Raw genomic sequence first — 27864 nt, 5'->3', positions numbered from 1 at the left:
GTATTATAATTAAACATTCGCTGGCCAAAGTGGAAACTCAAGACTTAAGCATAACTAAAATAGAAAGACTCGAGAACTAACATCAAACTAACTGTCTATGAAGCCTCTAACAACTGATATGGATGTCTGGACAAGACCCACGACATCCTAGTGGACTAACTATAAAGTAGTAAAAAGGGGTCCTCCAAAAGCAAGGAGGCTCACCAACAACTCTGAAGTTCAACTAGAATCAAAGAAGCACTGGATATTGATCCTGGTTACCTGTATCTGCATCATAACAATGATGCAGGCCAAATGGCGTTAGTACATTGAATGTACAAGCATGCGAGGGGAATTCTAAAATAAGGCATAAGCTTGAAAGGCATTGAAAGAACATACATGGGCTCAACTCAACCCAACTTAACTCATTTCAATACAAAGCAATAATATAAATGCAATATAAAGAAAAGCTTTCAAATCATGGATAATAACTCTGTGTATTTAGAAATACAATAGAAACTTTGTATGTATGCAAATATACAATATGAACTCTATGTGTATATAAAACAACAAATAACTTGATGTATATAAGAATACTAAAATATGTTTATGGGAGTTTCTCTAACCGACAACCATCACTTAAAAGCTATGTGATGATACAACATTTTACCTCACGCTGCTAGGGCCGTCCTATACCATGCCAAGGGCATAGAACCTAACTCACTAAGTGGATCCACTAGTCTATGCTAAAAGCACTAAGGAATCATCTAAAAAGTATGGCCCTTTTCAACCCATGATGGATACATGGTTTATGGATGATGTGAGTTGTATGAACTCTCCCCCATATCGGTGCTCAATACTACTCCCAAAATATTACTAGTTCATATGTTTAAAAACATAACTTCTTTCTGTGGTTTGAGATTATTGCTCATAACCTCAGCTCAAAGACTCTCTTGTAAAACAAAGTTTCCTCTCTTTCTTAATTGTGAAAGCATTTACTCTTTACTCAAAACTAGCTCAAAGGCTCTATTGGAAATCAGTGTTTCCTTTCTTGTTTAATTATGAAAACAATTACTCTTTGGGAATACATAGTCCTGATATACTTCTTTTGAATAAATGAACTTCACTCTTTTACTCTTTACTCAACTCAAAACTCAAGTCTTAAAATAAAGTTAAAACTTTTGCGAAAGACTTTGGAAAGACTCTAAGAACTTCTCTTGACTTGAGTCTTAACTTTCCTTCAATTGAATTATGGATTCAAGGCTGATGATCTCATGTTATGAATGATTCCATGTTATTAAGACGTACCTTAGAGTGTATAAATCAACTAGAAACCATAGGTACATTTCAAGGGAACTCAAATGGAAAGAAGTGGGAAAGGGTAGAAGACCTGGCATCCCTGGCACTCTGAGTGGCCGGGGCACCAGACCCAAAACTTCAGCGCTTGGGTTGGGGTACTCTGAGTGGCAAGGCGCCCCAGAGCCCAAACTTCAGACCCCAAAGTGGGGCGCTCTTGCTGGCGTAGCACCCCAGACCCCTGACCATAAAATCCCCAATTTTTCTTGCTCGTTTATCAACTCTATACCCTCTAATTTCGATTGGTTCCTTTCCCAAACACTTAGATTCGAATATATAACCAAAATATGCAAGAATCTACTCAAAACAACATCAAATATCATGAATTTAACCCAAGAACTTCTCAACAACTTCAACAATTAAGAAACCAATAGAAACTTCAACAATATTCATCAAGAACTCAATTTCTATACTATCAAGAACATAATATCGCTGAATTAAATCATGATTGGCGCGTTGGTTAACTAACCCAACGCTATGTGATCTCACATGCCTCGTAAGGAGCAACCCTTGGTGAAATCCACAAGCAAACCTTCAAGAACGTGACGATTCTAAGCTTCTTCTCCTTTTTTCTCCTGTTCTCTTCTCCTCTCTTCTCTCAAAACCCTAATTTATTTTATGAAGCGTAAACTAAACCAAATCAGTTTAGACCCCAACTTAATTAACAAAAACGAATTCAATTAATTGGGTAGTGAAAAGACCATAATACCGTTCTAAAATCTGGTTTTGACTTTACTTATCTAGACAGCCCGACTTCAAATAGCCATATCTCCCTCATACGAACTCAAAATTGAGCAAACTCTGTGGCATTGGAAAGAAAATTCAAAGATATTTTATACGGTATCTTTTAACAGACATAACTCATCTTTATCTAGGAGTAATGGTCGTTTGAAGTTTACCCAAAACTCATACTTAGCTTAACTTTGTCAAACTTTCCAAATTTGATTATTTTCGAAAAATGGTTTCTTTCTAATTCTAAATCTTTCTAGTAGCGGGGTGTTACAATATCTCCCCCTTGGGAACATTTGTCCTCGAATGAGATTACTCTTAGTAGGCTAAGGCGTAACATCTAACACCTAGCTCAAACACCCAACAAGCAAAAATCTAAATACAACATGCCAACTTAAAATAAAAGCGAAGAAAAGGATTAGTACCTTAATTTGGAACTTCTCCAGATTCGAAAAGATGTGGGTATCGCTTCTTCATATCATCCTCATATTCCCAAGTATCTTCCTCAACAAACTGATTTCTCCAAATGACTTTGACTGATGCTACTTCTTTAGTTCTCAACTTGCGAACTTGGCGATCTAGAATCTGAATAGGAATCTCATCATAAGATAAGGTATCCTTGATACCAATATCTTTAGTAGGTATGATAAGTGAAGGATCACACATACACTTCTTCAACATAAAAATGTGGAATACGGGATGAACCGCTGCTAACTTTTGTGGTAGCTCTAACTCGTAAGTTACATTGTCAATCCTCTTGGATATTTTGTAAGGATAAATATAACTGGGACTAAGTTTACCCTTCTTGCCAAATCTCATAACATCCTTCATGGGTAAAACTTTCAAGTAAATCCAATCATCTACTTCGAACTCTAAGTCTCTTCTCCTAACATTAGTATAGGATTTCTGACGACTCTGCGGTGTTTTCAATCTCTTTTGAATAGCCTTCACTTTTTAGCTTGATGCACTAAGTTGGCCCTATCAACCCAGCTTCACCAACTTCAAACCATCCAATAAAAGATCTGCATCTTCTCCCATAAAGAGCTTCATAAGGAGCCATTTGGATGTTAGAATGGTAACTATTGTTATAAGCAAACTGAATGAAAGGTGGGTAATCGTCCCAATTACCTTTGAAATCGATCACACACGTCCTCAACATATCTTCTAAAGTTTGAATAGTATGCTCTACTTGACCATCTTTCTAAGGATGAAAAGCAATAATCAAGTTCACCTTTGAACCCAAGTCTTTCTAGAATGACTTCCAAAACTGTGCAGTAAATTGTGCACCTCTATCTGAAATGGTGGAGATTGGAACTCCATGAAGTCTGACTACCTCTTGAATATATAACTTAGCATAATCTTCTGCTGAATGGTTAGTATTTACTGGTAAGAAATGGGCTGATTTAGTCATTCGATCTTCAATAACCCAAATCGAATTATTCTGCTTGCGAGACCACGGTAAACCTGTGATGAAATCCAATTGATCATCTCCCACTTCCATTCTTGAAGTTCTATGTTCTGAGCCATACTACCGGGCCTTTGGTGCTCTACTTTAACTTGTTGACAATTAAGGCATTTAGCAATGAACTCAGTAATACCTTTCTTCATACTATTCCACCAATAACTCATTTCAATATAAAGCTATAATATAAGAAACAATATAAAGAAAAGCTTTTAAAACATGGATAACAACTCTATGTATTTAGAAATACAATAGAAACTATGTATGTATGCAAAGATACAATATGAACTCTGTATGTATAGAAAAATACAAATAACTCTGTGTATATAAGAATAAAAAAAAACTTATGTGGGGGTTTCTCTAACCGACAAACATCACTTAAGAGCTATGTGATGATACAACATTTTGACTCACGTTGCCAGGGCCATCCTATTCCTTGCCAAGGGCATAGAACCTAATTCACTAAGTAGATCCACTAGTCTATGCTAAAAGCACTAAGAATTCATCTAAAAAGTATTATCCTTTTCAACCCATGATGGCTACACAGTTTATGGGGGCTGTGAGTTGTCTGAACTCTCCCCCATATCGGTGCTCAATATTACTCCTACAATATTACTAGCTCATATGTTTAAAAACATAACTTCTTTCTGTTGTTTGAGATTATTGCTCAAAGGCTCTCTTGGAAAGCAAAGTTTCCTCTCTTGCTTAATTGTGACAGCATTTACAATTTAATGAAAACTAGCTCAAAGGCACTGTTGGAAATCGGTGTTTCCTTTTTTGTTTAATTGTGAAAACAATTACTCTTTGGGAATACATAGTCCTGATGTACTTATTTTGAAGAAATGAACTTCACTCTATTACTATTTACTCAACTCAAACTCAAGTCTTAAAACAAAGTTAAAACACTTGCAAAAGACATTGGAAAGACTCTAAGAACTTCTCTTAACTTGACTATTAACTTTCCTTGAATTGAATTATGGATTCAAGGCTCATGATTTCATGTTATGGATGATTTCATATTGTTTAGACGTACCTTAGAGTGTAGAAATCAACTAGAAAACATAGGTAGGTTTCAAGGGAACTCAAACGGAAAAACGTAGGAAAGGGTAGAAGACCTGGCATCCCTGGCGCTCTGAGTGGCACGGGGTGCCAGACCTAAAACTTCAGCACCTTGGTTGGGGCGCCTTGAGTGGCACAGTTCCCCAGAGCCCAAACTTCAGACCCCAAAGTGGGGCGCTCTGGCTGGTGTGATGCACCAGACCACTGCCCAGAAAATCACCGATTTTTCTTGCTCATTTTTCAACTCTAAACCCTCTAGTTTCGATTGGTTCCTTTCCCAAACACTTAGATTCGAATACATAATCAAAATATGCAAGCATCTACTCAAAACAACATCAAATTTCATGAATTTAACTCAAGAACTTCTCCACAACTTCAACAATCAAGAACCCAATAGAAACTTCAACAAATTCCATCAAGAACTCAATTTCTATACTTTCAAGAACATAATATCACTGAATTAAATCATGATTGACGTGTGGGTGAACTAACCCAGCGCTATGTGATCTCACATCTCTCATAGGGATCAACCCTTGGCGAAATCCACAAGCAAACCTTCAAGAACGTGATGATTCTATGTTTCTTCTCCTCTTCTCCTCTTCTCTTATCTTCTCTCAAAACCCTAACTTATTTTTATGAAGCGTAAACTGAACCAAAACAATTTAGACCCCAATTTAATTACCATAACTGAATTTAATTAATTGGATAGTGAAAAGACCATAATACCCTTCTAAAATCCGGTTTTGACTTTACTTATCTAGACAGCCCTACTTCAAATGGGCATATCTCCCTCACACGAACTTGAAATTGAGAAAAATTGGTGGCGTTGGAAATAAAATTCAAAGATATTTCCTACGGTATCTTGTAGGACACCTAAATCATCCTGAGATAGGAGTTATGGTTATTTGAATTTGACCCAAAAACCCATACTTAGCTTAACTTTGTCAAACTTTCCAAATTTGTTTATTTCCAAAATCAGTTTCTTTCTAATTCTAAGTCTTTATGGTAGCGGGGTGTTATATTTAGAGTCTCATATGGCTCGTTAATTCATAGGATTATCTACTTAGATTGATATGGATAGTGCAATGGTGTAGGATTTCACCCAAAGGGTAGAGGATTTGTTTCATTATCTATGAGATACTCATAGAAAGTGGGAACTGAGGAAGAGAGCTAGGACTATATACTTCCATAGAGTACCTCGAGATTACCCCGAGGCTCAACCATTCAAGCAACTTGCTTGACCTATAGAGAGTACTTCATCCTAGTTAAACGCTTAGAGGAATGATCAGAGTTAAGTCTCTTCACAGTTGAATAAGCATTCAGGGTATGGAAGACCACCATTTCCATATTTTTTTGAGTGTAGAAGGGCACATTCTGTAACATTCCATGAGGTGCAGAATACACAACTCTAACATCAGTTCCGTCAATTCCAGCTCCTTGTAGACTGATGTAGCAAAACTTGGGTTTGATAGTGTTAATCCTTAGCTCGATGACAACTCTACCCTTATTAGATTTTCATCAACAATCTCCCTATGTTCTGCCCTTTGTGTGATTCTGTCATGTATTTTTCTTGGTTGGACTATTTTGTATTTGGCTTGGGTTTTGAGATGGAGTGGGTTATTTGTGATTCCATGGTTGAGGTTCATTCCAAGATATTTTCCTGATAATGGTATGTTTTTAGATGTGTGACTTTCCATACCTCTTTAGTCAGGATCAAGTCATGACCGTTCTCTTTGCCATGGTTCGATCCTTGGCTTGTCACTTAGTCAAGTTTGAGGCCTAACCAATCTTCTAGTCATGGTTTAAGTCTCGTAGTAATGTTATTAGTCGGGTTTGAGTCCTTAGAGTAGTTCTATTTTCTTCTTAAGTGTACCTTCGTTGATGTTCGAGTCTAGGGTCAGTTGTTTTAGTTCTGGAATGTATTTAATCTTAGCTATGGATATCATTCGCTCTTTTGTGTACTCATCAGGCTTATGAGGGTCCATTTGAGTTATTTTCCTTTCATGTACACAACTGTACCTTGAGGGATTATGGTGTCCAGTTATGTGATAATTAGTTATTATACTTTATCTTTCAGTTGCGGGTTGGAATATCGAGGTGCATGGTTAGGCTTATCTCGATTAGTCCATTATTTTGCCTCCTAGATACCATTTTACTTATTTTTTTACATTATGTATCTACATTTGTTGGCCTATGATGCCTACAAGGTACCCGTTGTTTTGGTACCCATGCCACACTCTGCATCTATTTTTCTAATGCAGATCTGAGCGATAATCAACAACATTGATCTTATGCAGCAACAGGGACATCCAGAGATCGAGGGTGAGCTAATGGCATTCTAGTTTGACTCATCTCCATATGTTAATAGTTTTGGCTAGCTTATTGTGCTTATTTAGCCTATTTTGGAATCTCTATTCATTTTTAGTAGCTTTGTATCATCGTTCACCAGATCATGAGATTGGATCATATATTATTGTATATATTTAGGTCATTTATTCTCTTATGCTTTTTATTCATCAGTTATGTTTTTTATCCATTTATTTTAAGGTTTTTTCACGTTGGACTCGTTACTTGTTGTTTTGAGCTATGGTTGGCTTACCTACTTGTGGGTTCATGTAGTTTCCATCATGAGTCAAGTTTTCGGGTCATGACAATATTAGAGAGGTGAAGTGGAGGAGGAACTTTTAACCTAGATTGATATTCTATTTTAAGTTGTACATTATTTTTTGTGGATTTTAGGCAAGTGAAGTGGAGGAACTTATGTAGTTATACAACTTAAACAGACTAATGTATCGAAATAGTTTTGAAAAATAATAGAAACCTTAGATGTATTCATTTTGTGATAGTAGAGAAATTTGTTGATTCCTAATAATTGTATCACGTCTTGTTATTTTTCTAGTTTCTATTTATCATTAGTTGCTTACAAATTGATTAATCTAATCAAAGAGAATATTACAAATAGTTCGAGACATTATACTATTATAATAAGTTCATAAAATAGTAAAACTAAATTTAGGGGAAATTGACTTGAGAAATTAAGGGTAAAACTTCTTTACTGGACTAAATTATTTTATGTGTAGGGAATATGCTTGCACCGGCTTGCTTCATCTTGTAATTATAGAAAATGTTATTCCACAATATGATGTAAAGCATGTACAATATCATGAATTTATGTTTTATGGCATTTTAAAGTACCAAAAACATTTATAATCATTTTACCTTTAGAACTTATTGATTTGTTATAACGAGGCCCACCTTTATATTTTCTACATTTCGAAATTGTTAAATGAAAGCTCGAGTACCTAACAATCCGTGTCACAAAAAAGTCTCACTATTAAAATCACAATACACTTGTTTGGGTTTTGGCTTAGATTGAATTGGGTTAGATGCTTTTTTATTGAACTTTTTAATGAAATATATTCTTTGTATATTTTTTTAAAATTTTAAAATATTAACATAAATAATTAAAAAAAGTTACATGGTGTTATTATGTATATATCTTAGGTAAAAGCGTACAAGAAAATCATTTTCTTGGACAAAAAAATTCTAGAAAATAAATAACTTTTACATGATACTACTCTAACCAAATAAAGATATAAATAATCAAACTAAACAATTAATGAGTAAAAATATAACTTGTGTTATAAAATAAAAGCAAAGCATATTAAAATAAATAATGAAAACAAAGAAAGAGGAAGATGAGAGCAAATGTAATGGGAACTTTTTCTCTATCTTTTGGTGTGTTTGCTTTAGTATTTTCAAAGCCTTTTATAGGCATTAGGGAGTACCAATATTACTTGGAGAAGATAGCTTTCTATAGTAAAGGTGGGTCCCATGGACATCCACCTATTTACAACACTCCCCCTTGGATGTTCATGTACAAAGAACAAAAGAAAATATACATAATTATTTGTAATACACATTGTTTGTTGATTTATTTCAAGCTGCTTGAAGGAAGGTACTTGTAAGCTGATTGTAGGAACCTACTTGAAGAGCTACTTGTATATTGTTTATAAGAATCTTCTTTTGTAAGCTGCTTATAAGAACTTGCTTGCAGAGCTGCTTCTAAGTTGTCTTCTCAATTTCAAGCTTATCCAGAGAACTGTGTATTCTATATCCACTATATGACGTATTTACTACTCGTTGGAGTTCCTCAAGAGATAATGTGTCTCGTTAAAACCTTGCGGGAAAAAGTCCTAGTGAAGGAAAAAGGAGTATGCATATCTTTGTAATACGCTTTGAGAGCTATCTCATTAAAAACCTTACCAGGAAAATCCAGTGGGACAAAACCTTGGTTAAGGGAAAAAGAGCGCAGTGCATATTTACTCCCCCTGATTAAAAAATTATTTAATTCTTGTGAAGAATGTCTCCCAATCTTATACTTGGTTTCAAATATTGATATTGATTGTGTCTTCGTGATCAAATCACATTAATAAAGATGTTGCATCATTGAGCTTATCTTGATTCATCGTTTTCTTGTATGTTGGATATGTTGCGTTCAGCCAAATACATTTTTGACAATCACTTAGTTTGTGACCTCGTCGGCGTAGACAAATTGCTCATCTGACTTGTTTGTAGAAATATTCAAATAACAAAGACTTTCATGATAATAATATTGACAGTCTTGTAGACTAATACGATATGACAATATTTTGACACTAAAACATACATCTCGTTTGAGATCAAACTTGATATAAGTCAAATGATTTCATGCAGTTTCATAACCAATAAACTTGGACAAGATTGGTTAGAATAAATAAATTTATAAATCAATATTTGATTTACTTTGATATCTCTATCGATAAGAGTAATTTTATATTTAAATGCACATTAATAAAATTATCATGCCATGAATAATAATCGCAGGATACATAAGTGCATTAATTGCATTATGGCATGGTACTTTCTAATCATTTTAATGGAATCAAAATTGATCTTTATGTTAAGCGATCTCACATCCATTGAGGTACTATTCAATGGGATCGCTTTTGAACCTTTTAAATCCTTCAGGGATTTTCATATAATATTTACTATCTAGCTAGACATGATAATCACTCGTATTCAAGTTTTTCATATATTGTCAGACTGAACGAAATTTCATTGCATCCACCATAGGAGAACACATCTTCATATAACAATGTCAGAACTTTTGCGAAAAATCTTTATATCCTAAGACACAAGCCGCACTTTATATTTTATGGTTTCACTTATCGCATAATAATTTATTTGTACCCCACTGACATTATATCTTAATATATATGAACCTTAAGTCCAAAATATCACTTTTTTTTAAGTGAAACAAAATATATTTGAATTACATATTTTATTGGCCAATTATTGATTTGTTCATACCATTTGACAAATCAAAACTCAAGATCCTCATTACATTTATAATTTTGAGTGCTATATTATATTAAATATATCATCGACGGATATTTGATATCGATTCTAATATGACATAACTTGTCGAGCTCTCTTTATTTTTCATCATTTTTAGGTACCTGACCTTCGCCAAGGTTTTATGAAGTGTTATGCCATGCTGCTATTCTCTAAAGCACTTGCCTCATTATTATGACCATCTTGATCACTTGTTCCTCTTCTTTTTCTTCTTCAAGATATTTTATCTTTCGAATCAATTTATCTATTACGCTTCAGGCGTACCATAAATTATGTCCTTCAAAGACTTTTCTTTGGAGCATTTATAACTGGATTATAACATAGGGTCAACAAATACTGACAATTGACTTAAATTATCTTTTCAATGAGGATCATACCAATGATAATTCATTATTTATAACTTATTTTTCCAGTTGTTTATCATCTCTCCCCCTAATGTTATAGAATCTAACATTTACCCAATCTTATTTGGGGACTCATCTTTGTGCATTGCATAATGGTGTAACACATTTCATACCAAATTTCTTTTGGGAGTTTTGTTCTCATAATCAATGGTTTAGCTATAATTGGAGGCATATAATTTCTGCTTAAACCACTTGGATATTATCCAACATCATCACTATAATTTTATAATTTGAAATGTGCTCTTTATTTAAATTCGAGCAAATAACCTTTGCCAAAATCAAATTGCAAGTTGATGATAAATCACATGTGACCATAACATAGATTCATCTATATAATAGTAAATGGTCCACATGGAAGGTGAACGGACCCATATTCACCTTTTTATACATTTCAAAATTTCAGGAGATACAATCTCAACCTTTGCTAGTGCAACGATAATTTTATCATGAGAACAAACAACACAAGAGAATTCTGAAAAATTTATTATTTCTTCCATATATATAACCACATGAATTCTCATTTATTTTTGTATCATATTTGAACCGGGATGGTCATCAATCAGTCATGCCAACTGATACTTATTTCAATAAACTTCTAGTTTGTTTTGCGTGTGATTCCATCATCATGCTCATATTTAGTTACCACAAACAACATGAAAACATAGGTAATATTTCACATAAATATTTATAACTCATTTTTGATTATATAAAGATCTTAAATCTTTTCATATTTTACAGTCTCAATGTAATTTTTTTTTTACTATTTCTTTGAAACTTAAAAAGTTTCTTTCGAGACTTACTATAATTCCAATATCATGAGCACTTTTATTTCTTCGGGTAGTAGCACATTAGCTCATCAAAGCTCACAAATAACATTAGATACTACCACATATTTCATAACATTTTGTGTGGTAAACATCTCTTTCAAGGAGAAATTTATATCATTATTGTCATGGTTAAAATCATAACAAGCAAAACTTGTTTCTTGATTTACTTTTCTCATTAGTATCTCCTCCTTTTGGTTTTAATATCAAGGAAAATACTTTTGACATACAGAGGTACATAATTAATGACAAAATAGTTTTTTTTTTGTGGTCAAGAATTACTTCCTTCTTTTGTCATTTCGATAGTTCATCATAAAACGTACCACAACATTTATGATGTACTAAAAGTACTTGACCAATGACCGTTTATACCAACATAAAAATTTTTTATTTCTCTCTAACCTTCCATAGGGGTGAGTTGTGGTATTTATTAAATCATACATGAGTATGTTTTTATTTATAATTTTCATTATCTCTTGACACATTCATTTTCAAGAAGGGTCCACTTTTCATGATACTTACCACAAGTCACATTCTCTTCGAGGAATTGACCATAATCATATATATGCTTCATAATTATTCCTTTCATTAGAAGTTCATTGTCATGCTTTGAAATTTATCATATTCATATGACATACCTCGCCATCACTTTTGGAAGTCAAGTGTCTCACCACTTTTTCATCCTTTTCTTTGATGGAGGATTTATAAACTTATCAAATTATTAGGTCTCATAACAAACATGTTTCTAATGACCTTTCATACCATTTTGATGACAACAATTACCTTCATATTTTGAAGGACTATTTAGAAAAATTACAGTGTTCTTCATTTTTAGCACAATGATGACTATTATTATTTTTTCTATTGCCACACCCACATTCATTATACAATCTCAATAGTCATCTTTTAGACTTATCATATACTGATACCACATTCATTTTTCAGAATGGAGCAAAATCACGTGTTTTATAATTTTCATCAAAAGCATATTAGTTTGCTCAGTCATCATTATGTCATCACTATGGTGCATTAGGACTTAAATGCAACATCTTACCCTCTTGATTCAATGAAACTTAAATTCATCATTTTACCCTTAACCAATGAGGTAATAATTCAAGGTATAACATGACTCGCCCAAAAGCCTTTAAAAGAATATTATGTTCACTTATAGAAATAAAATTAATTTGCTTCTTTGTACTTCAATTCTCTTCTGAAACAAAATTGTTAGAATCACACAAATCAAAGTCTAAAATTGTTGGGGTAAAACAAATTAATGTATTCAATATTTATATAACATATGTAATACAATAAGTCATTCATATAGAAAAAATTCAACGTAAAAGTCAAAACAAGTGGCTTAAAATGATTTCTTCATATTCTAGTGGAGAGAATATTAAGACAAATTCTTTTCAAGTTATAGTTTTTCCCTTTTCTTTTTCACAGTGGTACAACTCCTTTACAATGAGGGAGTGTAGTTATTTTAATAATTACAACTTTCCTTCAATGACCCACATAACCTTTATAAGGAAAAATAATATGAGATTTTCAAAAATGGAGAATATACAATCAGATCTCAATAAGACATAAGAATTGAACAATAATACCATTCTTTTTGTAAATTAAGAAGTATTTCCACCAATTTTGTTATTCAATATGAATCTTATGTGATACATCTATTAATTGTTGGCAATATAAATATATTGATGATAAAATCAAATCCTTTATGTGGTTCTAAAGAAAGTAATCTCATAGCAAAAATCAAATCCAAACTTTACTTACCTTGACTCTCATCTTATAAAATGTGTTTGTATAAATATCTAAAAGCCACAATAAATTATTCATGGTGACATATTCTAATATCAAGATCTTCAAAAATCATACTCTATTATCACAAGAACAAAAAACAACACAACAACTTGATTAAATTCTTAAAATCCATATTATATATTATTGACATTTTCATCTTCAAGAATCATGTTTAAAAACTTACTAGCAATGATTCAATTAGTCCAATAATTTCATCTCACCTCAAGAAAATAGCCGATTAGAAGTAACTATAGATTTATCCAAAAAAAATTAAGAACAAATGAATTTTAGTGAAGAATATAAGAGAATTGAATCAATATGCGATTATATCAAACATATTACTTTTAATCACCCAAATCCATAAATTTATAAACTACTCAATGATGATATTTTTTTTTTCTTTGTGAAGAAATTAAATAAAAAAAAATCTTTAGATTAAGAGATCAAAATGTGATTAAAACTTCGTGTTGATAACGTGTTATAAAATAAAAGCAAAGCATATTCAAATAAATGATGAAAACAAAGAAAGAGGAAGATGAGAGCCAATGTAATAGGAACTTTTTCACTATCTTTTGGTGTGTTTGCTTTAGTATTTTCAAAGCCTTTTATAGGCATTAGGGAGTACTAATATTACTTGGAGAAGATAGCTTTCTATAGTTAAGGTGGGTCCCACGGACATCCACCTATTTACAACAACTTGCTAAATACAAATATTAACTTGTAATATTAATTACATATGATGGTTTATGTAACTTTTGAGTTTGGATTCATTTTGTTATATACTTATTTTTAAAAATATTTTACTTTATTTTTATTTTTATTTTTAATTATTTTTATTTGACTTATAGGCCGGCCCAATTTCAATTGCTCAAGTCCTACGTGTCAGCAAGCTTATTCGGATCGGGTTAAAAAGTCATATTCTTAAATTAGCTCCAAATATCTTAATTCAATCCTATAAAATAAAATATTGATCCGGCCCATCCCAGTGAACCTAGCCCACATTGACCTAGCTAGGGTTTTTTAGGTGACCTTAACTCTGCCTCCAAACGTCTCAATATCTATATATAGTCCTATACTATTGCAGTTGTACACAAGCTCATACTCATTTTTGTTCAACACTTTTTCTTCTTTTCCTTTTCATTTTTAAACTTTCTGTAGCTATTTTGATAACATTTGTATGTCAAAGCTTTTGAAACACACCTGAATTGCCAATGTATAAAAAGAATAAAATTTCATGTTCTTAGTACATATGTGAATTCAGGTTTGTATCAAAGCTATGACATACTTAAAAGGACAATATATGTAGATTGGTTGAAAACAAAGCATTTAAAGTGTGATTATTGGCTAATGAAGAAGGTGAGAATTATGATCTCTCGAATTCAAATAAAAACTACTAAGTGATTTCATTCCTCCCACCATTGCCTTTATGGATAAAACTATCCCGTACTTGTTGTTGATGAAATGTGGCAGATATCCCGTTCATTAGTCAAGATTTGCGCAAATTTATTTATATACCATGATTATAAAAATTTTATTTCATCTTTTAACTTTCTATTTGTTGTTTGATGGATCAGGTAGCAGATGTAACTATCGGTTATTGTTATTGTTATTGTTATTGTTACTAGTATACGTATCCGCGCGTTGCGCGGTTCATTGATAAATGTAATCTTAACTATATTTTTATTGAGTAATTTCAAAATTTTAATTATTAAAAAATGATATTACAAAGTTTATATGAGAGAATATTACTACTCATTTTTTATTTTATTTTTTAAAACACTAATTGACAGTTTAAAATTCAGCATAAATTTGTGTCATAAATAAAATATTTCTCAGTATTAATAATTGATAAGAATAAAAGCATGTGCTATTTTATTTGAAAAATCCTTTGGATTCTTTATAAGAGTAAGATGTAAATAATGAGGAAAATTTTGAAGAAATTTTTTACAACTTTCTTAAATTTTGAACAATTTACTTATTTTAAATTATGAAAAAAAGACCTAACAATTCAACTATTTAAAATGGAGTGAATATCATACTCAATAATAAAAAAACAAAAAACACTCATTGTCACAACATAATTGAAAAATATAAAAAATTACATTGATTTTCAGAGTTTTAATTCATAATTTCTTTCTTTATCATCTTTTTTCATTGTATAGTAACCAAAAAAAGCTATATACAACCTTTTAACGAAATTGTTTTATTGAAACTTCTTTTGCACATGTCTTTTTTTTTCTTCCAACTTCTTCTCGCTAAGTAAGAGTAATAGATAAAACAAATCTTTTCCAATGAGGCAATGACTAAATTTTTTGAAAACTTCTAAAATCACTAACCATTTTCAAAATTGTAAGTATTATATTTAAATTTTTAAATTTTAAAACTAATTAATCATTCCTAATCAAAATGTAAACAATTCTATTTTTATTAACTAATTCACATAATCACAAACACACGCAACTCTCTCTCTCTCTCTCTCTCTCTCTCTCTCTATATATATATATATATATATATATTAATTCTCAACTATCTATATTAGTATGATTCAACGATTCTAATTACTATCATAAAATACATGAATGAATATATCTAATAAATAAATAAAACAAATAAAATGTATCAAACTAAAAAGACACAACACAAATACTAAATTTTCAAGTATAAGAATTATTAAGTTTAATACTTGAATTTTGTGTGAAGAAAAGAAAGCAAATAGAATGAAAAACAAAAAGAGCATAATGATCATAATCTGAAGTTCCATATGTATGAATAAGTATAAAAAGGTAAAAGAAAACTACAAAAGTTAAAAAGTAATGAAGTTATACAACATGTAATTAACTTTGATTATTTAAAATACTAGTATACGTATCCGCGTGTTGCGCAATTCATTGATAAACGTAATCTTAACTATATGTTTATTGAGTAATTTCAAAATTTTGATTATTAAAAAATGATATTACAAAGTTTATATGAGAGAATATTACTGCTCATTTTTTTTTTTTTTTTTTAAAACACTAATTGACAGTTTCAAAATTCAGCATAAATTTTTGTCATAAACAAAAAAATTCTCAGTATTAATAATTGATAAGAATAAATTGCATGTGCTATTTTATTTGAAAATTCCTTTGGATTCTTTATAAGAGTAAGATGTAAATAATGAGGAGAATTTTGAAGAAATTTTTTGTAACTTTCTTAAATTTTGAACAATTTACTTATTTTGAATTATGAAAAAAAGACCTAACAATTCAACTATTTTAAAATTGAGTGAATATCATACTCAATAAAAAAAAAAAAAAAACACTCATTGTCACAACATAATTGAAAAATATAAAAAGTACATTGATTATGAGAGTTTTAATTCATAATTTCTTGGGAAAAAGGACGAATTTACCCCCGAACTTTGATAAATGGTACGTCTATGCCCTCCGTTATACTTTGGGTCCATCTCAGCCCCTGCCGTCCAATTATCGGTACACACATGCCCCTCTCACTAACGGCCCCCTCATCCTTTACACGTGTCGTAATCCTAATTAACTACCCATTTGACCATTATTTTTAACTCATAAACTAACTACCCGCCCCATAAACCCATACCCACCCGATTCACTCTAAAATTGAGATGCCCTTGAAGCTTTGAATTCTCCAACTGGTACTTCAAATCCGCAGACATTTCAATTTGAGAGCAAAGGTCAGCAGCAGCTTCGGTACCTTGAGAATTGGACTAAAGGGGAGAGATCTAAGAGGTCACGGAGTATGGATCGCCAGTCGACTGAAGAGGAATATTTGGCACTTTGTTTGATTATGCTTGCGCGGAGCGATGGCACTGTTAGTCAGGTATGATCTCTACCACTGCCGGTGCTAGTGATGAAAATCCACATGTCGTCGGAGAAGATGTTGTATAAATGTTAGGTTTGTGGTAAGGGATTTGGATCTTATCAAGCTTTAGGAGGACATAAAGCTAGTCATCAGAAACTCATCGCCGGTGGCGGCGGAGGAGATGATCAGTCGACTACCTCAACTACTAACGCTACTGGAACTACTAGCTCCGGTAACGGTAACGGCAGTGGAAGGACTCATGAGTGTTTGATTTGCCACAAGTGTTTTCCTACTGGACAAGCTTTGGGAGGACACAAATGGTGTCACTACGACGGCGATAACGCTAACAGTAGCGTTAGCACTAGTGTCGGAGTTACGTCGGAGAAGGACGTGGGGTCTACAATCAGCCACCCTGATTTTGACTTGAACATTCTGGTGTTGCCGGAATTCTGCCCTGGATTTGGTTCCGGCGAGGATGAGGTAGAGAGTCCACATCCGGCGAAGAAATCTCGGCTATCTCTACCTCCAAAATTTGAATTATTCCACTCAATTCTCATTTTTCAACTCTCAATTTTTTTGTGTTTTTGTTTTTGTAGTGATTGAATTGAAAATTGACAGAGAGAAATGAGTAGAGTTTGTGTAGAATTAATGGAGATTGAAAAAGAAGTAATGGAAGAAATGAGAGATGGTGATGATGAAGTGAAGAGACTTCTTCCATGGACTAAACAGATTACAGTACGGAATTGTGAGATAGGAACGAGACTCGGAAAATTTGGGTCTTTTAATTGACTTAGGATATTAGAGTGAATCGGGTGGGTATGGGTTTATAGGGCGGGTTGTTAGTTTATGGGTTAAAAATAATGGTCAAACGGGTAGTTGATTAGGATTACGACACGTGTACAAGATGAGGGGGCCGTTAGTGAGAGGGGCATGTGTGTACCGATAATTGGACGGCAGGGGCTGAGATGGACCCAAAGTATAACGGAGGGCATAGATGTACCATTTATCAAAGTTCGGGGGTAAATTCATCCTTTTTCCCTAATTTCTTTCTTTATCATCTTTTTTCGTTGTATAGTACCAAAAAAAAAACTATATACAACCTTTTAACGAAATTATTTTATTGAAACTTCTTTTGCACGTCTTTTTGTTTTCTTCCAACTTCTTCTTGCTAAGTAAGAGTAATAGATAAAACAAATCTTTTCCAATGAGGCAATGACTAAATTTTTTGAAAACTACTAAAATTACTAACCATTTTCAAAATTGTAAGTATTATATTTAAATTTTAAATTTTTATTTTTTAGAACTAATTAATCATTCCTAATCAAATTGTAAACAATTCTATTTTTATTAACTAATTCACAAAAACACAAACACACACAACTCTCTCTCTCTCTCTCTCTATATATATATATATATATATATATATTCATTCTCAACTATCTATGTTAGTATGATCCAACGATTCTAATTACAGTCATAAAATACATGAATGAATATAGCTAATTAATAAAAAAACAAATAGAGTGTAAAAAGCAAACTAAATAGAGACAACACAAATACTAAATTTTCAAGTATAAGAATTATTAAATTTAATACTTGAATTTTGTGTGAAGAAAAGAAAGCAAATAGAATGAAAAAAAGAAGCATAATGATCATAATCTGAAGTTGCATATGTATGAATAAGTATAAAAAGGTAAAAGAAAACTACAAAAGTTAAAAAGTAATGAAGTTATACAACATGTAATTAACTTTGATTATTTAAAATATAATATATTTTAAAAAGTTAAAAAATTTAAAAGTAGTGTAATTATATGACATGTAATTAACGTCTTGATTATTTAACAAATAAAATATTAAGTTTATTGAATGTACGTATATGTATATATTTTCTCAAGTAAATAAAGAAAAAATAGTTAATAACTTCTTCAAGAAAAGTTTATAATTTCATAAAGCATGTAACTAGAATAAAACTTAGTGCATTTCTTATTGTTTTTTTTTTAAAAAAAAAAACATTCAAGCGCATTGGTAAAATTTTATAAATATTCAACTTAAAGTGTATTCATATTCAATGTTAAAAATAAAAATATATTCATAGTCATAACATAACAAAAAATATATAAATACATTCGTTTTGAAAGTTTTCAATTTCTTTCCTGATGATTTATTTATCATTTTTCCTATGTATATAGTACCTTAAAAAATAACAATATATATTTCTTAACAAAATAGGAAGAAAAAGCACAGATGTTTCAAAAATGTAATTGTTTTTTCGAACAATTACCACAAATATTGTTCAATATTGCAGATTATTTGCAACAAACACCTCTTGCTTGAGACATGAATTGCTCAGTCAAATACTTTGACTCATCTTGATTTTGCTCAATTTTCTATGGACTGACTTGATTATGCTCATAAATTTGTATCTTCTTTTTTAAAGGGGTAAAAGATGTTTCTTTTTTTGGAAACAATTAAATTGATGGGGGAATGAATCATCCGCTTGTTTGAATATTTAATCACTAATTGCTCCTTTTATTTTGAGATAGTAATCCTTTAGAAAATCAAACCACCTCCTTTGGCGAAGATTTAGATTCTTTTGCTTGAACACATATTGTAAACTTTTCTTTTCGGTAAAGAAATCAACATGAACACCATATAAGTAATGCCTCCAAACAATTAAGACAAACACAACTGCTGCTAATTCCAAATCATGGGTAGGATAGTTGTTTTCGTGAATTTTAAGTTTTCGTGAATCATAAGCAATAACTTTCCCATTTTAAATAAGAACAGACCCTATTCAAACCTTTAAAGAATCACAACAAACCCATCAAGCCCTTCCAGTAAGGTCAACCCACACCTGTTTTCTTTGGATGTACCTTGGTACCCTTACCAGAAACAATGTGACCGAGTAAAGACACAAATCTCATCCAAAATTCGCATTTATGAAACTTTAAAATGAGTTTTTGGTCCTTGGTGACTTGCAACACAATCCTCAAATGATTTGTGCACTCATCCTCACTCCTTGAGTAAATCAAAATGAAGTCGATAAATACAATCAAAAACTGGTCAAGATATTGCCTAAACACTGTGTTCATCAAGTTTATAAATGCGTCGAGAGCATTAGTTAAATCAAACGACATTACAAAAAACTCATATTGACCGTAACGAGTTTGAAAATTTGTCTTCAGAATGTGATCTTCCTTCACACTCAATTGGTGATGACATGATCGGTGGTCAATCTTAGAAAAGTAACTCGCTCCTTAGAGTTGGTCAAAGAATCATTTATCCTTCGTAAAGGATACTTATTATTAATGCTGGCCTTTTTCTATCAACGGTAGTAATTCACATGCGCTGTGAACCATCTTTCTTCCAAACAAAGAAAATTGGAGCACCCCATAGAGAGATACTCGGTGTGAAACCGTTATCCAACAAATCCTTCAATTGCTCTTTCAATTCTTTAAGTTATGCTAGATCCATACGGTAAGTAGGAATAGAGATAAGTTGCATATCAGGGAGAAGGTCAATACTGAAGACTATTTCGCTTTCGGGAGAAACACCGGGTAAATCATCGGAAAATATTTCTTGAAATTCATTAACAACGCGGACCGACTCAAAGATAGGGGTTTCAGAAGCCATATCCCTAACCCTTAAAAGCTAGTATATGAAACTCTTTGAAATTATTTTTTCTAGCCCTAAGGCAAGAAAACAAACTGACCCTTAAGCATAGAATTTCCTCTTTTCTACTCTAGGATGGGCTTATTTGGAAATTGATACTTGACTTCTCAGGTTCTACAGTCAATAAAAGCATAACAATAATGGAGCCAATCAATACCAAGAATAACATCGAAGTCTAATATATCAAGCTCTACAAGATCAACATGAGTGACTCTATGGGTTAAGGAGAAGGGAGAACTTCTATAGATTCTCTTAGGCATAATAGATCCACCAATAGGAGTAGAGGGAGAAAAAGGATCTATCAACACATTCGGAACAACATTAAACCTCCTATCCACATATGGCGTCATAAAATTAAGGTAGCTTCAGGATCAAGCAAAGCATATACATCAAGAAGAAACACATTCAACTTACCAGTAACAACATCGCAAGAACCCTCTTGCTCACGACGAGTTTGAAATCCATATAATCAGTTTTTCTTTGGAGCACTTGAACCCAAACCACAAGGCGGAGCTTGCCTACCATCATTTCCTTTGTCAAGTATAGATGGACAATCCTTCAAGCGGTGGCCACTTTTTCCACAACCAAAGAAATTATTTGTACCAATCAAGTATTTTCCTGAATAAATTTAACCACACTTTTGGAATGCACAAACTGAAGAACTATTTCCACCACGATTTCCTCCATGAGATTTAGGGTTTGATGCCCTTTCCTCGTTGAACATAGGAACCGGAGAATTAGAGAAACCTTGACCGAAAAACCTTTGTCCGAACATATAACGACCATGTCCACTGGACTTTGAATGTGAAAAGTCACTATTATCATACCTTGACCTCTTTGTCTCCCTAGCCCTTTCCTTAAGTTACTCCTTAATTTGTTCAGTGTAAATCATTAAAAGAGAAATATCTATCTCCTTAATGAGCATGGAGGTACGACACTCCTTAACCACCATTTCGGAGACACCCGAAACAACCTTGCTCATCTTTGTCCTAGGATCGATGACCATAGTAGGAGCATACCTAGGAAATTATGTGAACTTCAAGGCATACTCCTTCACACTCATATTCCATTAACGAATTTTAATAAATTCAAGTACCTTAGCCTTCTTCATCTCAAGGGGAAATAACCTATTAAGGAAAGCAACCTTAAAAATTTTCCAATCAAGAGATCCACATCAACAACCCACTCTTCATTCGATTGGTTGAACCACACTTAAGAAACACCCTTAAGTTGATAAGGAGCCGATTCAACCTTTTTCACTGCCATCACACCCATGATCATCAAAACCTTTTATACCTCATCAATAAACTCTTGAGTATCTTCCACAACCTTGGAACCATAGAACTCCGGGGGATTCATCCTAGTGAAGTCATTAACTCTAGTTGTCGTTGTACCCGTAATATGGTTCACAGGGACCACATTCCCCCAATTGGCTTAAGCCAACACTGGAAAGGCAGCTCGAAATACCGCATTAGACACTTGTTTATCAAAAGGGTTGGTCGAAACTTGTAGAGCTTCTCTAGGAGCTTCTCATTCCATTTGCTCTCCTGCATTCCTTCTAAGGTAGGACATTCGAGGCGCCATATCCTAAAAATCATCGAATAAGGATTAGGAGAGAGAGACATAAAGAGTTACACGTTATCGCACAACTTTAGAATGATGAAAACATAGAATTTTTAAACATATTATAGCCTCTAATTCATAAGTGTGGCGCTCTTCATGCTCATGAACAAGACTATATTTGACATGGCTTACGAGACATCATAGGACCTTTCGAAACATTGTGCTCTGAACACCAAGTTTGTCATGACCCAAAGAATACCCTAGGTGTAACATGGCGGAAAGGTCCTCGAGAGGCCCTACACAAGCCACTTCGAATACATAGATAATAGAATTTAATGAATTTAAAAGAAAACATTTTGAATATCAAAGGAGTTTAAACAAAGTGAAAATCCCCATACGTCTCAAAAGCCATCTAATACATGATAAGGAAAGTTAGAAATCGTGTAACCATAACATCAATACCTTCCTTTCAAAGCATCATTTATTAATTTACAATAGCTTCACGAAAACATGCATATCTTCATAAATTTTTAATTCGTAATTCATGGGTTAATCATAGGATCATAGTTGAAAAATATAATTTAGACATGGGTCAATGAAATTTCAACTAAATATCATGAATTAACATTAATTCATGCATTAGACCACATAATTAATCATAATCAGTCCAAATTGGATGAATCACATTAATTGGATTTAAACTCCAATTTGATCAATTGAGAATTGAATTGGAAACTTGAAATCTTCAGGGACCCTATGTAGGAAAGGACTCCATGGGTGAATACACAAATACCTTGATCCTTTATTCCCAAGAAAATGGAGAATTTGGATACTTTAATAGAACCCTGGCTCTTCTTCTTCTTCTTCTTCTTACTTAGGTTGAGAGAATTTTGGAGGATGAATTTAGTCATGTAGGGGAATTTAAGATAATGAGTTGAAGTGAGTAATTTGGGTGTTTAAAAACTTTTATATAGGGTTTACGGTAGAAGGTAAAAGTCATTGTATTGGGTAAAAGCAATTATGAAAAGACCTAAAAGCATCGTAAAAAATAATTGTCGAGCCTCATCTACGGTTCGTAGATCCTACTACGGATCAACCTGGTCAAGCGTAGGTAGATTTAGAAACTTGTAATCTCGACCTTGATTCGACGAGGCCCATATACAGTTGGTAGGTCTACCTACGGACCGTACATGGCCCTCGTAGGTCCTAATCTATCTCCTAAAATTTAACCTCATTTACTCTCTCACCTACGGATGCTATTTACGGGCAGTAGATGTTTTTACCAACCGTAGGTGGGAGCCACGGGTCATGCATGCACCCCAAAATCTACAATTTTTTTCTTTCTATTCTAAATCTGAGGTGTTACATTAACCCCTTGGGAACATTGATCCTTGAATGGAACCTAAGACATCACAAGGAGGGTAGGAACAAGATCTAACAATCCAACTAGAACACAACTTCATCAAAAACACATAAACAAAGGAGAAATATCCATTCTTAGCTCAAAACAAATTCAAAACATCATTTCATAAGGTATCTATGCAAGTCACACTTAATGCAAATAATCATGAAGAAATCAACCATAGTTAAATCAAAATCTCAAAAGCAAGTTTTCATACGCATGCATGCATGAAGAACCATAGGAATGACTAAGACATGAGGATGAACCATGACGAACTAAATACCTCTAGCTAGAGTAGGTTCAGAAGCAAAGAGATGGGAGTAACGGGACATCAAATCGGCCTCGACTTCCCTAGTAGCACCCTCAACTCTTTTATTAATTCATACGAACTTTACACATGCAACTTCATTATTTCTTAACTTCTTAACTTGATGGTCAAAAATCTCAACTGGAACCTATACATAAGAAATACTTTCTTATATACGAAGACTATCCAATGGTACTATTAATGTTGGATCACACACACATTTCTTCAACAAAGAGACATGGAAAACCGGTTGTACCGATGCTAAATCATTAGGCAAATCAAGTTCATAAGTAACTTTACCAATATACCTCAAAATGTGATACATGCCGATATGACAGGGACTAAGCATCCCTTTCTTTCCAAACCTCATTACACCCTTCATGGGTGAAATCTTCAAGTAAATCCAATCATTAACATAAAATTCTAAATCTCTTCTTCTTACATCGGCATAGGACTTTTGTCAACTTTGAGCTATTTTCAGTCTTTCTCTAATAAGTTGAACCTTTTCCATAGCCTCATGTACCAAGTAGGGACCTATTAAATCAATCTCACAAACTTCAAACCAACCTATAGAATATCTACACCTCCTACCATAAAGAGCCTCAAATGGAGTCATACCAATGCTTGAATGATCGCTATTATTATGACCAAACTCAATCAAAGGCCAATGATCATCCCAATCGCCCTTGAAGTCAATCACATAAGCTCTTATTATATCATCCAAAGTTTGGATAGTACACTCTGCTTGCTCATCTGTTTGGGTATTAAAGGTCATACTAATCTTAACACGAGTACGAAGGAATACTCTGATAAGTTAATTGGGTACCACAATCTCTGATAAGGAATAGGGGCATTACATGAAACCAAACCATCTCCCTTAGGTACAACTTCGTATAGTCGTCCGTCGAAAATGAAACCTTGACGGGAATTAACTAAGTCAATTTCATCATACGATCCACAATAACCCAGATCGAGTCATGTTGTCTGGGATTACAGGGTAAACAAACAATAAAGTCAATATTAAGATTTTACCACTTTAAAGTGGGGATGCTAATATCTTGACATAAACCTCCTGGCTTTTGGATCTTAACTTTCACTTGTTTACAATTAGGACACTTGGCCACAAATTCCGCAATATCATTCTTCAACCCATTCCACCAATAGACCTCTCATAAGACACAGTACATCTTGGTAGCTCCTCAGTGAATGAACTATCAAGAAATATGGGCTTCTAATTAAATCTACTCCCTCAAATCATATACATTGGGAACACACAAATTACCTTGATATCGAAGCATACTATGTCCCTCTTGGGAGAAACCTTCGACAAACTTTATAAGCACCATTCCCTTCAATTCAACCAAAATTGGATCAAGATCGTGCTTGGCTTTCACATCTGACACAAAGGATAATTGTGAACCATTATGAACCAGGGCACCACCTTCATTAGAATCAACAATTTGAACACCCAATCGGGCCAATCTATGAACTTCTCAAACCAACTCATTTTTATCATTCTCAACATGAGAAACACAACCCATTGATAGTCGACTTAGAGCATCCGCCGCCATATTTTCCTTTCGAGGTGATACAAGACACTCGTTTCATAATCATGAAACAACTCATGCCACCTCCTTTGGTATAGATTTAGATCCTTTTACATGAACACATATTGTAAACGTTTTTGGTCGATAAACACATCAACATGAACACCACAAAAGTAATGCCTCCAAATCTTTAAGGTGAAAACAATAGTCGCTAGCTCCCAATTATGAGTAGGATAGTTCTTTTCATGGACTTTAATTTGAAGTGAAGCATAAGCAATAACCTTCCCATTTTTCATAAGAATACACCCTAATCCAACCCTTGAAGCATCCCACTAAACCACAAACCCATCGAATCCTTCTGGTTAATTATACATCGGAGTGGAGGTATGCCTATCTTTCAACTCTTGGAAACTATTCTCATATGCTTCTGACCATAAGAACATAACTTTCTTCTAAGTCAATGTAGTCAATGGAGAGGCGATCGAAGAGAAACCTTTCACAAACCTTCTATAGTAACCAGCAAAACCTAACAAACTTTGAATATACAAAGGAGATAGAGGCCTAGGCCAACTCTTAACAACATTCGGCATCTTGGGATCTACCTCAGTACCTTTACCGAAAACAATGTGACCAACAAAAGCCAAAGATCACAACAAAAACTCACATTAACTAAACTTTGCAAAGAGTTGTCTATCCTTGAGGACTTGCAACACAATCCTCAAAAGATTGTTGTGCTCTCCCTAACTCCTTGAGTAGATCAATATGTTATCGATAAACAAAAACACAAACATGTCTAGATATTGTCTAACACTTCATTAATCAAATCCATAAATGCGGCCAGAGCATTAGGCAAACCAAACAACATTACCAAAAACTCATATTGACCATATATAGCTTGAAAATCCAACTTTGGAATGTCACATTCCTTCACCCTCAATTGGTGATGACTTGACCAGAGGTCAATCTTAGAGAAGTAGCTCGCTCCTTGGAATTGACCAAACAAGTCATCTATTCTTGGAATATGATACTTATTCTTAATAGTAACATTATTCAATTTATGGTATTAAATACACATGTGAAGTTAACCATCTTTCTGTTGAACAAAAAAAACTGGAGCACCTCATGGAGAGATACTCGGTCGAATGAAGCCCTTATCAAAAAAATGTTTCTATTTCTCTTTCAATTCCTTAAGTCTACCGGAGCCATTCGGTCAGAAGGAATAGATATAGGTTGCGTATCTGGAAAAAGGTTAATGCCAAAGTCTATTTCCCTTTTGGGAGGAACACCGAGTAGATCATCAAGAAGCACTTCCGGAAACTCATTAACAATGGGGACCGACTAAAACATTGGGGTTTCGTAACCCATATCCCTAACACAAAAAAGATGGTATATGAAACCCTCATAAATCATCTTCTAGCTTTAAGACAAAAAAAAACTTCTTTCTAGCTTTAAGACAACAAATTAACCCTTAGGTGTACAACTTCTCCCTTTCCACTATGGGATGGGTTGATTAGGAAATTGAAGCTTGACCATTCGAGTTCTACAATCAATAGAAGAATAACAAGAATGGAGCCAATCCATACATTGAATAACATTAAAATCTAACATATAACACTCTACAAGATCAACATGAGTGAATCTATGAGATAAAGAGACGGGACAACTTCTATAGACTCTATTAACCACAATAGATTCACCAATAGGTGTAGAGACATGAAAAAGGATCTATAAAAACATTCGAAAAAATATCCAACCTCATAGTCTCATATGGAATCACAAAAGATAAAGTAGCACGGGATCGAGAAAAGCATAAATATCAAGATGAAAAACGTTCAACATACCGGTAACCACGTCAGGAGAACCCTCTTGCTCATGAAAAGTATGAAGTTCACAGAACCAGTTTTTCTTCGGAGCACTTGAACCCGAAAAACTAGGCGGAGATATCCTACCATATTTCCCTTTGTCAATTCTAGATTGACAATCCTTCAAGAGGTGACCACGCTTGCCACAACCGAAGCAATTTTTGTACCTATCAAGCATTTTGTTGGATGGCTGTTGCCACTCTTTTGGCATTTAGGAACTGAAAATCCATTTCAACCACCATTTTCTCCTTGAAGCTTAGGGTAGACACTTTTTCCTGGTTGAACTTCGGAGCGAGATCATGGGAGGAACCTTGACCAGAAACCCTTTATCTAATTTAGAAATATCATGTCCATTGGACCATGAATGTAAAAAGTCACCATCACCGGTCTTTGCGCTCTTTGCCTCCCTAGACTACTCCTTAATCTTGTCTTCTTAGATTTTCTGAGCACAGGCCATAAGCGAGAAATTCTCATAGCATTGATGAGCATGGCAATACGACCTTCTTTAACCACCATTCTAGACACACATAAAAAACCTTGTTCATTCTTGTTGTATGATCAACGACCATAATATAAGTATATATAGACAATGGTATAAATTTCAAAGAATACTCCTTCATATTCATGTTTCCATGATGAACGTTAATGAATTTAAGCGCCTTTGCCTCCCTCGTCTCAA

The 27864-nt window shown here is 33.4% G+C and overlaps 1 pseudogene; it reads left to right on the top strand.

Moving 5' to 3' along the window:
• Positions 1–16434: 16434 nt before the first annotated feature.
• Positions 16435–17621, top strand: LOC102582091 (zinc finger protein ZAT10-like; annotated as a pseudogene).
• The last annotated feature ends 10243 nt before the right edge of the window (positions 17622–27864 follow it).

Source organism: Solanum tuberosum, unplaced genomic scaffold, assembly GCF_000226075.1.
Source record: "Solanum tuberosum cultivar DM 1-3 516 R44 unplaced genomic scaffold, SolTub_3.0 scf00143, whole genome shotgun sequence".
Lineage (NCBI taxonomy): Eukaryota > Viridiplantae > Streptophyta > Magnoliopsida > Solanales > Solanaceae > Solanum > Solanum tuberosum.
The sequence above is the reverse complement of the archived record's forward strand: the minus strand, read 5'-3'. Positions and strand labels throughout refer to the sequence as shown.